This window comes from Thermobia domestica, chromosome 9, assembly GCF_964235325.1.
Source record: "Thermobia domestica chromosome 9, izTheDome1.hap1.1, whole genome shotgun sequence".
Taxonomy (NCBI): domain Eukaryota; kingdom Metazoa; phylum Arthropoda; class Insecta; order Zygentoma; family Lepismatidae; genus Thermobia; species Thermobia domestica.
Window position 1 is genome coordinate 251,042,805 of NC_137462.1, and position 17,607 is coordinate 251,060,411.

Here is a 17,607-nt window from a genome sequence, read left to right on the forward strand (position 1 = left end):
GTAAATGAGGATTACGTACTTGAGGCAACTATTGAAGTTCCAAATGAAGAAGATGATCCTACTTATGTAGGAAGCACATCTACATCGGATCCCCATCTGATAACTCCGGGTGAACTAAATGACCTCGTACGGGATTTAAAACTCTCCAAGACACAGACAGAACTTCTTGATTCTAAACTTAAGGCTGGAATCTGCTCCATCGTGACACTAAAGTGTGTATTTTTCGAAACCTTCATACAGAGTTTCAAAACTATTATTCTCAAGAAAATGATTTAGTGTATTGTAATAATGTCTGTGCTGTGATGGATATACTTGGACATGCACATATAAGTACAGACTGGAGATTGCTTATTGACTCTTCGAAAACTAGTTTTAAGGCTGTCCTTTGCACAATGGCAACAAATTTCCTTCAGTGCCTTTGGCTTATGCAACTAATATGAATGAAACCTATGAAAACATCGAAATAGTGTTAGAAAAAAATCAGTATGAGAAATACAAGTGGAAATAGAAGTGACTTGCTGTGATTTACAAGTCATTTCTTTGTTAATGGGTTTGCAGCTTTGTTATACGAAATATTGTTGTTTCCTCCGAATGGGAGAGCAGGAACAAAGCGGAACATCAAGAAGGAATGGCCAAAGCATGTATTAACTCCTGGACAGAAGAATGCTGTTTATTCCTCACTGGTGAGCCCTGATTAGATAATTCTACCTCCTCTTCACATAAAGTTGGGGCTCTTAAAAAAACTTTTGTTAGGGCAATGGACAAAAGTAATGGAGCATCTTGTTACCTCAAGGAAAAAAATTCCTCGGGTTAGTGACGCTAGGGATTTTTTTAGACCCCCAAATAATATGTTTGATTCGTGACCAGAAATTTGAGGATCTCTTAACTCTGGTTGAGAAAGCAGCTTGGTGTCCATTTAAATGTTTAACAGAGAATTTTTTAGGAAACAAGAAAGCCCCAAATTACCGTGAAATTTGTGAGTGATTTCCGCCAATCATTCAATTAAATGGGTTGCAACATGCCCCTTAAAGTTCACTTTCTAGACTCCGACCTGCATTTCTTTCCTGAAAACCTTGGTGCTGTTAGTGATGAGTAGGGGGAACATTTTCATGAGGACATTTCCTCCATGGAAAAGAGATACCAGTGACAGTGGAGTTCAAAAATGCTAGTTCATTACTGTTGGACACTTAAAAGAGTTGTTCCAGAAACCAAACACAGAAAAAAATGAAATGAAATCTTTAAGTTTTACGTCCCACGGTTATGTCGGTGAGGCTAAAGGAGACGGTGATAATGAAAGACGAATGAAAATGGTGGAATGAAGAAAGTGGGAGGAAACAGGATAAATCCGAGAAAACCCACTAGCACGGTGTTTTGTCCACCACAAAGTTCACTTGGCGGGGGCTGGGATCGAACCCGGGACCCCAAGCACCAGAGGTGAACGCTCTACCACTGAGCCACCGAGCGCCCCGAACCAAATACAGAAGAAAGTCGAAAACTAAAACATATTAGTTGAGGTAAGTAAGTGTCCATTTATTAAGAAGATACCACTCACTTCGTTTGTATTATTTATTAAGTAGATATAAAATTGTGACACGGTGTGTACATCATTAAAAATATGTTTCATTTCAAATCCAATAAGATATAAAGCGTGCTTATATTGTAATTTTCGTGGAAGTTATATGTGATTTTATCTGCACTAATGAATATTGTAAAATGAACAGTACACATAGCATATTTTTTATATAAATATGTTTATTTCTCTAGATAGAATAATGCTATTCTTATGAAACTTAGAGGGTTTACTAAGTATAAATCAAGCTAACATACAATATAATTTGTGCGTTTATATACCTAAGGTACCCAACCTACAAGTATGAAAATGGTTTTAAAAAAAGAAAAAAGAAAAAGAAAATAAATTTGAGGGGAAATTTTCTGAAAACACCTCTGTCACGGGAAAACTGAGGGTGATGGAGACAAACTGATTACAGATTCGAATTCTACGTGAAAAGTTCTATTAGAATCAGGAATTTTCTTCCGTATGCCAGAGAAAAAGATTTTTTTTTTCGAATAGTGTAATAGGTACCATTTTCAAACTCATCAACCATTATTCAAACCAGTTAACGTTGATCGCAGATATTAAAAATACTCACATCCGTATATTATTTATTACAAACGAAAATTTTACCTGCAGATTTCTGCACAAACGATGTATAAACGATCGCGACAATTTGTGGTTCAATCGAACATGGTGGGGCTAGCACTTAGACAAGTCCCCCTTTTTTCGTTCTGTCCACGCACCTGATAGCATAGAAAAAAACTTCCGCCTGCGCATTACTGCTCAAACCATGTACAAACAATTGAGATAATTATCTTTTGAATCGGACGTAAGGAGGTACTACCAATCAGGCAGCTTATACTTTATTATCGTTTTGGCGAGCCCGCAATTGTGTACAAACGAAATTTTTGCCTGCAAATTTCTGTACAAAACCGTACAAACAAGTGCGACAGTTTGTGGTTGAATTCGACATGGTGGGAGGGCTATCAAGTAGAGAGCCCATAGTTTGTTATAGTTTTGGCGGGGCCACATTTATGTGCAAACGAAAATTTCAGCTGCACATTTATGTACAAAGGCGTAAAAACAAGTGCGACAGTCTGTGGTTGAATTGAACATGGTGTGAAGGTTACCATTTAGACAGCCCCTCCTTTATTTTCGTTCTGGCGGCGCCCATAATTGTGTATAAACGAAACTCTCCTATGCACATTTCTGTATAACTATATTAAAACGATTGCGACAATTTCTGCTTAAATTGGACATGGTGGGGGGCTACCATTTAGACAGCCCCCCACTTTGTTTTCGTTCTGGCGTCGCAACTAATTGTCTAAAAACGAAAATTTCTCCTGCATATTTTTGTACAAACGATGTACAAACGATTGCGACAATTTGTGATTGAATTGAACGTGGTGATTGGGCTATCACTTAGAAAGCCCCCACTTTGTTTTCGCCTTGGCGGCGCCCCTAATTATGTACAAACGAAAATTTCGCATGCGCATTTCTGTACAAACGATGTAGAAACGATTGTGACAATTTGTGATTGAATTGGACATGGTGGGGGGCTATCACTTAAACAGACCCCACTTTGTTTTCCTTGTGGCGGCGCCCTTAATTATGTACAAACAAAAATTTAACCTGCACATTTTTGTACAAACGATGTAGAAACGATTGTGGCAATTTGTGCTTGAATTGGAAATGGGGTGGGCTACCATTTAGACATCCCTCACATTGTTTTCGTTCTGGCGGCGCCCCTAATTGTGCACAAACGAAAATCTCGCCTGCACATTTCTGTACAAACGAAGTACAAAGGATTGCGACAATTTTTGCTTGAATTGGACATGGTGGGGGGCTATCTCTTAGACAGCCCCCACTTTGTTTTCGTTCTGGCGGCGCCCTTAATTATGTACAAAGGAAAATTTCGCCTGCACATTTCTGTACAAATGATGTACAAACGACTGCGACGATTTGTGCTTGAATTGGACATGGTGGGGGCTATCACTTAGACAACCCCCACTTTGTTTTCGTTCCGGCGGCGCCCATAATTGTGTACAAACGAAAATTTAGGCTTCACATTTGTGTAGAAACGATGTAGAATGATTGTGACAATTTGTGACTGAATTGGACATGGTGGGGGTATCACTTAGACAGCCCCCACATTCTTTTCATTCTGGCGGCGCCCCTAATTATGTACAAACAAAAATTTCGCCTGCGCATTTCTGTACAAACGATGTAGAAACGATTGCGACAATTTTTGCTTGAATTGGACATGGTGAAGAGCTACCATTTAGACAGTCCCGACCTTGTTTTCGTTCTGGCGACGCCCCTAGTTGTGTATAAACAAAAAATTGGCCTGCACATTTCTGTACAAACGATGTAGAAACGAATGCGACAATTTGTGATTGAATTGGACATGGTTGGGGGCTACCACTTAGACAGCCCCACATTGTTTTCGTACTGGCGGCGCCATTAATTGTGTACAAACGAGAATCTCGCCTGCACATTTCTGTACGAACGATGTAGAAACGATTGCGACAATTTGTGATTGAATTGGACATGGTAGAGGAGATACCATTTGGACAGGCCCCACTTTGATTTCGTTCTGGCGAAGCCCCTAATTGTATACATACAAAAATTTCGCATGCACATTTCTGTAGAAACGATGTAGAAACGATTGCGAAAATATGTGATTGAATTGGACATGGTGGACGGGCTAATATTTAGACAGCCCCCCACTTTGTCTTCTTTCTGGCGGCGCCATTAAATGTGTACAAACGAGAATCTTGCCTGCATATTTCTGTACAAACGATTGCGACGATTTGTGATTGAATTGGACATGTTGGAGGGGCTACCATTTAGACAGCCCGCACATTGTTTTCGTTCTTGAGGCGCTCCTAATTGTGTACAAACAAAAATTTTGCCTGCACATTTCTGTACAAAGGGGTAGAAACGATTGCGATAATTTGTGATTGAATTGGACATGGTGTCGGGGGCTAACATTTAGAGACTTCCCCACTTTGTTTTCGTTCTGGCGACGCCCCTAATTGTCTAAAAACGAAAATTTTGCTTGCAGATTTCTGTACAAACAATTGTGACAATTTCTGATTCAATTTGACATAGTGGGGGACTACCACTTATACAGCCCCCACCTGTTTTCGTTCTGGCGGCGCCCCTAATTTTGTACAAACGAAAATTTGGCCTGCACATTTCTGATCAAGCGATGTAGTAACGATTGCGACAATTTGTGATTGAATTTACATGGTGTCGGGGGCTAACATTTAGACAGTCCCGCACTTTGTTTTGTTCTGGCGACGCCCCTAATTGTCTAAAAACGAAAATTTTGCTTGCAGATTTCTGTACAAACGATTGTGACAATTTCTGATTCAATTGGATATAGTGGGGGACTACCACTTAGACAGCCCCCCAGTTTTTTCTTTCTGGCGGCGCCTCTAATTTTGTACAAACGAAAATTTCGCCTGCACATTTCTGTACAAACGAAGTACAAACGATTGCGACAATTTGTGATTGAATTGGACATGGTGCGGGCTACCACTTAGACAGCTCCCACTTTGTTTTCGTTTTGGCGGCGCCCCTAATTGTGTACAAACAAATATTTCGCCTGCACATTTCTGTACAAACGAAGTACAATCGATTGCGACAATTTGTGATTGAATTGGACATGGTGGGGGGCTACCACGTAGACAGCCCCCACTTTGTTTTCGTTCTGACGGCGCCCCTAATTGTGTACAAACGAAAATTTCGCCTGCACATTTGTGTACAGTCAGCGACTTTAGAAAATGGAGGTTGGATACATAAGAAATGATAGCTTTTTCCAGTAGCAGAATAGTTTCACTGTATGTCTGATAGTTGGACAACCAACATGACAGCAAATACATGCCCGAAAACATAACATGCCAGGATATTCCTCCATTTGGAGGAAAAAGTATTACTATTTAAGAGCATCACTTAGAGAAACAACCACGAGATAAATCTGAAGAAAATCCATTCACTTTAAGATCAAAGAGATAGGAATTAATGCAAAGGAAACGAAAACAATAATACGCATCATGCAGAGACCGAAAAAGTATGGAAAGCTAAACAAAATGAGAAAAGAAGGAAAGAGGGAAAGGAAAGAGCAAAAGACATGGGAATAAATTAAATTTTAACACTTAAGGATAAACAGTGTCCGTCTTTCCCCCTGACCCCATCGTGGGTTTTCTCCCTTCATAGGATAAATCTCTTTCAGTATCAAACGCGAACATCATTTATAGCGTTGAAAAAAAATTAACTCAGTCTAGGCCGAGACTCGAACCCCACACCCTTAGAATGACAGTCTCACGCGGTATCCACTTACCTACACAGGCTCTATCTATAAACCACCTATTACCCGCGCTGTTATCAAACGTGTTAAATCAGCCATTGTCGGTGAGCCACCCCAGTTCCATTTGAAGTTTAAATTTTATTTACCTCACTTAGCCATCTATGGGTAGCAGTCCCCTTGCTTTCATAAAAAACATTTGTTCTGTAGATTAAAATCAAGAATGAATTAATCTGTACTCTTGGGAGCTTACTAGTGCACCAACATATCTATCTATCTATCTATCTATCTATCTATCTATCTATCTATCTATCTATCTATATCTATATATATATATATAGATATATATATATATATATATATATATATGTATGTGTGTGTGTGTGTGTATATGTGTGTGTGTGTGTCGAATTGATTTTGGATTAAAAGAGCGACTTCGTAAATTTACGGAATGCGTGTTAACACGACAGTAAGGACATCTCGTAACGTTGTTAGGTAACACACGCAGTGTAAATAAAGTTTCAAAACCAGAAGTCGGAAGATATGCCGTGGGTAAGTCGGTAAGACGTCTGCTTGCTGAGTGCAGAAATTCGGGTTCAAATCTTGGCTGTTACGTTTTTTTTTTTTTTTTTGTTCCGTTGAAAATACATTTCTATATTTTTGCGTTTGAAATTGCTTTCTTTCATTTTTTGTAGATTATCTTAAATTAGTGAAGGCCAAGTAAGGTCAGATTACATATATGTCTGCTTTATCTGTGTGTACAGTCCAGAGATGGAGTGAGTCAATTGGGTCAAGATTTGTGAGTAGGTCAGTGGATCGTGGGTCAACAGGACGTGACTCACTGTGACACACCACCCCTCGTGACCTCTCTGACTCACACTGACCCTACGTTTTAAATTTTAAGGTCTCCCTCTTTATTCGGCCTCCCTCCTTATTATTAAATTCAATGTATAGATAATTATTGAGTTGAGTTGATTTTGAGTTTAGCGCCCTTTTCAGCAGCGAGGCTATATGAGACAGGACCTACTGATTAACGTAGAAACCGAAAAACGTGAGCTCCCGTTGGGAATCAAACCAGGGTCTTCCACGCCACAGGCATATAATAGTGTCTTATATAGCAGTTAATATTTTTGCTATAAAGTATCAAATAACTAAACATTTGATGTAAATAAATGAGAAACCTAAAATATTGCAGATTACTGCAATTGCGATTTAATTCAATTTAAGCATTATACATCCATATGATTGTTAAAGTTGCTTTATAAAGATGCAGATTATGAATTATAGTAATTTTTTCAATGAAATGAAATTAAATTAAGTTTGACGTCCCATGCTTATGTCGGATAGGCAAAGGAGACGGTGATGATGAGAAGTGAACGAAAATTGTGCAACGATGTAGGTAGGAGGAAACAGGAGAATCCTGAAGAAACGAACGCACACGGTGTTTCTTCACCACAAATCTGACTTTGTGCAAGCTGGGATCGAACCAAGGACACCATGCACCAGAGGTGAACGTTCTACCACTAAGCCACTTTGGCCCTATGAAAAATACAACCATATTTATTCTCTCTCTCTCTCTCTCCATTTTTATATAGGTATCAGAAGCATGAATAATTTTCATTTTGGGGGGTGCGGTGGCTCAGTGGTAGAGCGTTCACCTCCGGTGCTTCGGGTCCCTAATTCGATCCCAGCTCGCGCCGTTTGGACTTTGTGGTGGACAAACGCCGTGCTGGTGGGTTTTCTCGGGGTTCTCCCGTTTCCTCCCACTTTCTTCATTCCACCATTTCACTCCTTTCTCATTATCACCGTCTCCTTTAGCCTAACCGGCATAACCATGGGACGTTAAACATAAAGATTTCATTTTATTTCAATTTTTGTTTTGAACGTATGGTTTCAAGTTGGTATTAAACTCAGAACTCTTATCTTAATGAGTTGAGTTGATTTGGAGTTTAACGTCTCTTTCAACAGCAAGACCATATATGACGTGGACATATTGATTAACGTAAAACCCGAACCATGTAAACTCCCGCCGTGTGGTGGTGATTGTGATTTTGAGTTTAACTGCCCGGTCAGCAGCGTGGCTATAGGAGACGTGGACCTACTGACTAACATGGAATACGAAACACATGAGCTCCCACCGGGAATCGAACCCGGGTCTCCCAGGATAAAGTCGTGCGTACGCTAACTCCCACCGGGAATTGAAATCTGTTCTCATTGTAAGAATGTTAACGTTCCTTATTTTACCGGTTTTTGTATAACTTCATGGACCAAATTTCACAGAAGTAAATCCCCACGGTAAGCAGGTTTGCATATCCAGACTCCTAAGTATGAAAACATTTACGCTCACTTCAACCTCAAACAATTCATGAATTGAAGAATAAAGGATAATATTCCAGATAAAGTATATGGTTTGAAAAATACCATATAGGAGAGGGACATATCAGTCCTTTCTGCTCATGGAGTTATTAAAACAGGATCATCGGGCAGTGGTCTTTACCATTGAAAGATATTGCTTCTAAAATATTTCCAAGTAACTTCCAATTTTCTTGTTCTTGTTGTGGGGCTCAATGGTAAACCGCTTACGCTGGTGCGTGTGGTCTTTATTGTTTCGATCCCCGGGCAAGGAAGTTTGCGTTGGACAAGATCGTATCCGTAGGTTTTCTCAGGGTACTCCCGCTTTTTGCCACTTTTCATTCAACCAATTCTTCTATCATCATTGACTTGCTTTAATCATTGGAGATGCCTTGGTCCCTTGAGCATTGCGGTGATGTCAGAAATCAGATTCGGTCCCAAGCATTTAGGTTGTGATGTAAACCTTTGCTGTGGTTCAGTCTCAGTATTTTATTACGCGAGGTAAAACCATCCATACAGCTATAAATGTTGTTCTATCTTACGCAACCAGGTATTGATATTGAGCCAATGCGGAACCTCATTTTTGGCGCTTTGAGGCCAAGAACTGACTTCGGACATTACGCTGTTTTCAAACGACTAGGATCTTTCCAATGTTACCATCCGCGTCCAACAACCCCATGTTTAAAAGGGGAATAGAAAGAGCCCGTGTCTAAAACTTCCGGACCCAGTTTCTTGACGTTCAAGTTTAGGGATCGACTTCTGACATCACAATTGTGCTCAACGGATCAAAACCTTTTAAATGCCGCCAACGCCGTCCAACAACTTCATCTTTAATAGGTGAATAGAAGGGACCCGAATCCATAACGTCAGGACCCCATTCCTTGAGTTGCGTGGCCTGGGCCAGACTTCTGACATTACTACTGCACTCAGGGGACCCGGGCCTTTCCAACGCTACCACTCGCGTCCAGCAATTCCATGTCTAACATGGTCGTCCTGACGTAGGAGAATCGACTCCATGCTTTTTTCATAATTATTCTCCAAATGGATTTGTATACAAGGTAGTTTGGCAAGTTTAGCAGCAGGTCTAAAATAAGCCTCTTGAGAGTGGCTCTTATTTGTTAAAGAATACATAACGATCGCTTTTGGCTGTTGCAATGGTCTGTCTAAGCGGCTTGATAAAAAAGAAAAAACAGCGTAGCATAACAACAAAAAGGTGTTTCTCTTATATGTTAAAAATAAAAGCACAGAAAGAAAAAGTCAAAGTTTGGTAAGGTGAGTGTCGGGGGACGCCGAATTCTACTTCGCCCCGGGCAACGAAATTTCTAGCTACGGCTCTGAACTCCAACACTTATCGGTCATTCAGAGTCTCATCCCTTACCTACAACAGCGTAGTTTGATTAACCTGTTATACCAAAACGTTTGGAAAGAACCTTTGAGTGTGACTTATTGATAGCTATGCAATATGTTGACAGAGTGCTAGTCTTCAGTTTAGCAACGAAGGTGCCCTTAGGCGAAATTTCACGTTGCTCTCTACTTTTGTCTGTGCCTTGTAAACCGTAACATTATGTTTAAAGGCAAGCAGAAACAACGTCAGTTGTTTAGTACTTCTTTGCAGAGCCACTGGTAAGGCGTTTGTGTCTTTTACACAAATAATTTTTGCCTGATTGCTGTTTGAAGCCTTTTTGTATTATACACTATAAAACAACATATCCAGATTCAGAGAAATACACAGAAAATTTAAAGAAGGGGGGTTAAAAATATCGTTATTATTCAGATGCTTTATTATTATTATTATTATTATTATTATTGTTATTATTATTATTATTATTATTATTATTATTATTATTATTATTATTATTATTATTATTATTATTATTATTATTATTATTATTATTTTCTTGAGTACAGAGATACAAAGAACAAGAACTCCGTCACCATTAACATGCAAGCGAAAATGACTTCGAATTGGAAATAATAGATCAATGCATTTAATTTCGAGGAGAGGCTATAGGGCAGACACGTATCCAGGGAGCGATCGGGGCAATCGCCCCCCTCCCACGGAAGAGGAAGCTTTCTTATTTTATATATAAATAAAACCCATCCCAAAATTTGGAGCTCTTAAAACTAGCTAAGTAGCAGTATTACAATCCACGCCCCCCCCCCCCCAGAAGTCCGTTCTGGATCCGCCCCTGCTACAGGGGTACTTTAGGTCCCCTTCATTCGCATCCACTGAGTGGAAACACTGAGTTGCGCCACTGCTTATGAAAAGACGAGCAACTGACAGCAGGTACCAAGACTTCTTGTTATTTTCTGTTTCCCCACCCCTTTTATTGCCCATGTTACGAATGGTGTTGCCAGGACACGTAGAAATACATCGAACACGCAGAAGCGCACATATAGCTATTCATGGTTCGAGATTTCAGTGTCCATTCGGCGACTATCCGGTTCATATAGTTCGTAGAAGCATTTCCACTGTCTCAAGTTATTCCACTTTGAGAAATAGCTATTAATAGTAAGCAAGCACTTCTTCTTATTTTGCTGCTCAAAAAGAAGAAACGTAGAGGAAAAAAAAAACGAATGTCCGTGCATCCTATGCTATCAACGAGATTGCAAACTGGCCTGTATCATACTTTGTATCGTGATCTCTGTGCAGACAAAATGAAGTTCTTTAACTACTTCCGTATGTCGAAAATTTTTAGATATTTAGAACTAAATCCTTTTCATTGAGTGAGTTCCCTGGGTTTTGAAGATGCTGACATGAAGGGGAATATTTTAGATTCCCCGGATGACAGTTGGCCTGAACTAGCTTGAATGAGGTTCCTGAGAATTCACAGGACGGCTCTCTTTCTGCTAAGAGATTTGCCTTAGAGGAGGATTTGCATGAGAGCAATCCTGTCATTAGGACTATACATATGCATATTATTTCCATACTTTTTTTTTTTTTTGAGGTGTTGCAGCTCCAAAGTCAACATAAACTTTGTAATTAATTTCTCAATTTATATTCTTTTGTTAGACGCAGGTAATACTCTTCCACTTACCTATATTTTTGTTTATATATTTTTATTACTTACTCCGGTGCTTGTGGTCCCTAGTTCGATCCCAGCTCGCGCCGTGTGGACTTTGTGGTGGACAAACACCGTGCTCGTGGGTTTTCTCGGGGTTTCCCGTTTCCTCCCACTTTCTTCATTCCATCATTTCATTCATTTCTCATCATCACCGTCTCCTTTAGCCTAACCGGCATAACCGTGGGACGTAAAACTTAAAAATTTCATTTCATTTTTCATTTTTATTACTTAGAGTTCAACTTCATTTCAACACGTACGCTACTAGGCTACATGGGACGTAGATCTACAAACCACAGTACCTGCCACCGGAAATCGAACCCGACTCCTGCAAGGGTGCAAGTTCTAAGCATTTAGCCACAAAGAATCCCATAAATATATATTTGGTTTTGTCAACAACATATTTCCGTCCTTTACTTCTTTCCTTAATGATTTAATAATAATACATAATTCTGTAAAGACAATAAAGTGGAGCGTGCCAATATTTTTTTCAAGTTAGTCTGGAAATCAAAAATGGTACATGTGTACCAGGTTTGGTTTTAGTAAACAGATTAGAGTCGAGATGGAATATTATTCTTGGGACACAATTGATTACAGAAAACCGTTCTCCCTACCTATTACTGTTTTTACCTTATAGTAATCAACGTTTAAACCGGAAGTAGTTGATTTATGCCATTTCTGGTTTAAATAGAGGGCTATGAGGGGAGATAGTACATTTGAAATGCTAAATTGATTACAAAAACACTTTTCGCTATCTATTATCGTTTTTATTCTATGGCGATCAACACTGAAAGCGGAAATGGTTGATTTCTGCCACTACCGATTTGAATAAAGTGTTAAAAGAGAAAATGCGAACTATTCTTAGAACGCTAAGTTGATTCCAAGGAAATCGAACTTGTTCTCTTATTGGTTTTCTTTATATAGATTAATATTGAAACCGGAAGTCGTACTGGATTTCTACCACTTCCGGTTTTAATACAGTATTAAGGATGGACATGGAAGATATTCTTGGAACACTTAATCGGTTTGAGAAAAACCCCTTCTCGCTATCTATTATGGCTTTTGCTCTATAATGGCAACGTTAAAACCGGAAATGGTTGATTTTTACCACGTCCGGTTGATTAATCGTCTCCATTAACGAACTCGGACGAGATACCATAATCGCTCCACATATCTATTGCAAAAACAGAATATAACAATTTGGCATTTGTCCAAGAGTTATCGTAGGAGTAACGGACGGACGGACTAAGAATACAATATTATAAGTCCCGTTACATGATAATAATAATAGTTATAAACGTATCCGGAAATGATTCATTTGGCTAATCTGGTGATGAATGACTAATACCCAAAGAACAAAACATAATAAACGACTAGGCAGAGTTGTATTTACTACTAGGCCCGGGGCGCAACGTTTTGAGGGGAGCACTTTGAATAAAAATTTAATTAGCAAGACGAAGAAAAGTGCAAAAATATAATAATAATAATAATAATAATAATAATAATAATAATAATAATAATAATAGAAGTCAAACAGTTTCCAAATAATAATTGATTTAGGAAGTCTATTGGCGTTAATCATTGGTCGTCGAAGCTAAATAGAATTTTAGCATTCTACTTGCCTCGCTACTCGCAACCCTCTGTGCATGAGCTCCTCAACACCTTGTCACAATATAAATCTAGATAACGTTCAACAATCCGACAAGGGTGCCCATGTTGTGGTTTACAAGGGGGGCAGTATAAGCGACGTTTCAAAAATAGTTTCAAATTTTGTTGTAACTAATGTAAAAATTCTATTGGATTTTCGATATTCTGAAGTACAATTTCCTCTGGGGGGGGCGATCGCCCCACCTTGCCCCTCCTGATGGGCGCCCTTGCAATCCGATTATTTTATTTCCTTTAATGAAATTCTTAGTGTTGGAATATTCAAATTATTAGGGCGAAAATTCAAAACGAATTTATTTCATTATTGCGCCAACGCATATCGTAAAACTCATCATTCTCTGTAACCATTTCAAACAACAAGAAAAGATCGTGAATTTATAGTAATTAAAGTCTTTCTTCACAACATATGTAAAATGAAAATTCATTAAAATTTCTACTAAAACGAAATAAAGGTATGCATAAAATAAGTTTTTCATTATTATTTTCTATTGTGTTAAAAATTTCCCCCATCGGGGAGGGGTAGTAAACCCGCGACTAGGGCATGCACGGAAAGATCAAGTGTGCATGTTTCGTCTGATCAGCACCTTTTCTTCTTTTCTTTCTTCCCTTTTTTTTTAAACAACATATACATACATTGGCATCGAGATACACTGGCAACCTTGTGCGGTGACCGCCACTTCAGTGTCCCCGTACGAAGGCTACAATTTAAAGCAATGCTTTTCCTCGAGTGGAAGACACTGAGAGTTGCTCGAGACAGTTGCTCGAGAGCGGTCGGTGGCGGCAACCGTTTTAGTGGAAGCAACTGCAGTGGAAGCAAACGAAGGCAGCAATTTAAAGCAATGCTTCACAAGCAGTTGCTCCACCGAGTTGCGCCACTGCAGTGGATAAATATGAAGAGGGACTTAGAGTTCACTGCTTTTCCTTGCAATCCACGCTCATTGCTGGATAAGTATTATATTTTATTATATTATTTGTCAAATTGAGCGAAATAGTTTTACCACAGCGGCAAATTCAACAATTAGGTTTAGGAAAAACAACTCATTGGTTCAAACACACACAGAAAGAGAGAGTCCATTTGTTCGGGATGTTTTTTGAGGTTCGCGGCGTCTCCCAAGAAGAAATCTTGCTAAAACATATGTTGTTTTTAACAAGGAACGTAAATGGGTATCAGGTATATCAGTACTTCAAATGGAAAGCAAAAAGAAAAGAGAGATAAAGATGAGTAATTTCCTATACTGTATTTTTGGCATTGAAGAATACCGTTACTGTTTTATTGATCTACTGTACGCACTTCTGCGTTTTACTAACCAACCCACAATCATGCTATATATACCATATATCGGCTAGGTCCAATCTGCTGCCAATGCGCCTTTTCTTCAAGGAACATTTTTTTTATTATTACACGCTCAGAAACAAGGATAATCACCCGAAACGTGAGAAGATCTGGAGAATGACCCAGTAACAATGAACTGACAAAGGGAAGGAAATACAAAAGTGGAAAACTATTGTAATTCAAAGTCGAGGCATTTTTTCTTGCAATAACTGACCCTTCAAGTCGGGGGAAGTTTCTTGAAATAATAGTAATATATTTTTAACTTGCTCCTTATTTTAGCTTATGTTGTAATTTAAGACACAAAGATGTATCGCAATTTGCAATACATTTTTCAATTTGCAGTGCAAACATGTAAATGCAATGTTGCATTTCCATGTTTGCGCTGCATTGCATTCCCATTTGCACTGCAAACTGCGATGCGATACTCCATTTAAAAAATGCAAGGAGATTCCTGACCAGTTGTTCTTTCAGAAAAAAATGTTCAGGGTGGGGGAAGGGGCACTGCTGGTACTATTCTATTTATTATTGTATTATAGACGTAATATTTTGGTCTCCTCCGGGGGCACTCTCAGAGCTCCGGGAGGGGGGCAGTGCCCCAAAAACATATCTGGAAGAAATACTGTTCCTGACACCAAATAAGACAAAAGGTAATAACAAACCTGGGCGCACAAATGCTTAATTTCGGAGTTATAGGCTGCCAAAAACATGAAGAAATGAACTTTAAAGGTCCATAGCTCCAAAACTAGGCGACCTACCGTAGTACGGTCAAGACCTTATTTAGGAACTAGTACGTGCGCTGTCCAAATATCCATATTTTAGAATTCTAACATACTTCTGCAACAATTTTTATACAGGTATTTGGTGAGTACTTCAAATTATATGCACATAGCCAAAGTTCCTCTCTAAAAATTGTCGCATGTGTACTCTAGATTCTGAAACATTGTATTTTTGGATAGCGCACATATTAGTTTCTAAGTGAAGTCTTAACCCGACTACGATAGGTAGGGATGCGCACGAGACAAGATTTGAGGCTTTCTCGTCTCGAAAATGTGCTGTAAAAGTGATGTCTCGACTCGAAAAATGTATTCTTTTTTATTGCAAGAGCTGTGTCTCGACTCGAAATTTGTCAGGAAAATTCTGTCTCGACTCGTCTCGTGCGCATCACTAACGATAGGTCCCATAGTTTTACAGCTATGAACCCTTAAAGCCCCGGATCCAGGATATGATCAAGGGAGCGACTAAATCACTGTTTGCCGCTTTATCCAGTGTAAAGCAGGATTGAAGCCTATTTTATCCAGTGTATACCTGAGTGTCAAGAGGGCTGTAGCTCCCCTGGATCCGCACCTGTATAATATATATATATAACTGTTTCTGAGTGATTAGTTTCTTCAAAACTATTGTTAAAAATATGTGAAGAGTTTTGAGACATTCGAGTCGAATCAAGATTTTTACGAGCAGTCTCGATTCGACTCGAATTTTACAAATTGTGTCTCGACTCGTGCACATCCGGTTCGGTTCTCGGTTCGGTTCGATATTAAATAAGCTGTGAGCCAAGCCGCACAAGTCGTTGACAACCGTAGACCCAGGCAGAACAGTTTTAAACATGTTTTCCTGGCACGCTATAACTTTTAACAAATTTTGGCCCAAGCACGAATACTTGATCCTCCGGAACTCAAACCCAGAACCTCGTGAACGATGTCCTTGTGTCCTAGATTTCACGACTACCGAAATCGGCAGTTAACTAGTTTTTAGTATTCAGATGGAAACCGCCTATCTTTCAAGCTTAATTACAGAATTTAATGATAATAATAATAATAATAATAATAATAATAATAATAATAATAATAATAATAATAATAATAATAATAATAATAATAATAATAATAATAAGCTGTAGTGGAATTAGCAACATTGATAATAATTATATTGTTTATGCAGAATAAGTGAAAAAGGTACTTGAAACTACACACAAGATTTGGCTCGATTTGGCTCAACTCGACTCGAAACTCGATCCAAATTCGAGTCCAGTTTCGAGTGGAGTCAGAAGAAATTTTTCGAGTCGAGTTCCCGAGTCGAGCTAAAAGATGTCTGTTTCGAGTCGAATCAAGTTTAAAAAAAAAACACTCGAACTCGCTCGTGCCCATCCCTAACCACTGCCCCTGAGTGCAGTAGTAATGTCAGAAATCAGGCTCAGACCATGAAGCTCAAGGAATGGGGTCCTGACGTTATGGGCTCAGGTCCCTTCTATTCACCTGTTAAAGATGAAGTTATTGGACGGCGTTGGCGACATTTCAAAGGTTTTGATCCGTTGAGCACAATGGTGATATCAGAAATCGATCCCTACTCTTGAACCTCAAGAAACTGGGTCCGGAAGTTTTAGACACGAGTCCTTTCTATTTCCCTTTTAAACATGGGGTTGTTGGACGCGGATGGTAACATTGAAAAGATCCTAGTAGTTTGAGGACAGCGTAATGTCCGAAATCGGTTTCTGGCCTCAAAGCGCCAAAAATGTGGTTCCGAATTGGCTCAAAATCAATACCTGCTTGCACAAGATAGAACAACATTTATAGCTGTATGGATGGCTTTATGTCGCGTAATAAAATACTGAGACTGAACCACAGCAAAGGTTTACATCACAACCCAAATGCTTAGGATCGAATCTGATTTCTTACATCACCGCAATCCTCAAGGGACCAAGACCTCTCCAATGATTAAAGCAAGTCAATGATGATAGAAGAATTGGTTGAATGAAATGTGGGAGGAAGCGAGAGTACCTGGGAAGACCCACGAATACGACCTTGTCCACCACAAACTTACTAGGCCGGGAATTGAAACAATAAGGACCCCATGCACCAGAGATAGAGCTCTACCACTGCGCTATCGCGCCCAACGATTAAAGCGTCAATGCTAATAGAGAAGTTGGTGGAATGGAAAGTGTGAAGAAGCGGGAGTACCCTGAGAAAAACCACAAAGACGATCTTGTCAACAACAAACTTACTTGACTGGAGATCGAAACAATAAGGACCCCAAGCACCAGAGGAAGCGCTCTACCACTGAGCCACCGCTCCCAATGATTAAAACAAGTTAATGATAATACAGGAATTGGTGGAATGAAGAGTAGGAAGAATCGGGAGTATCCTGAGAAAACCCACGGATACGATCTCATCCACCTCAATGTTAATTGGTCCACCAGAGGAAGCGCTATACCACTGTGCCACCGCGCGCAATGATTAAAGCCAGTCAATAATAATATAGGAATTTGTGGAATGAAAAGTGGGAAGAAGTGGGAGTACCCTGAGAAAAACCACGAATATGATATTGTCCACTA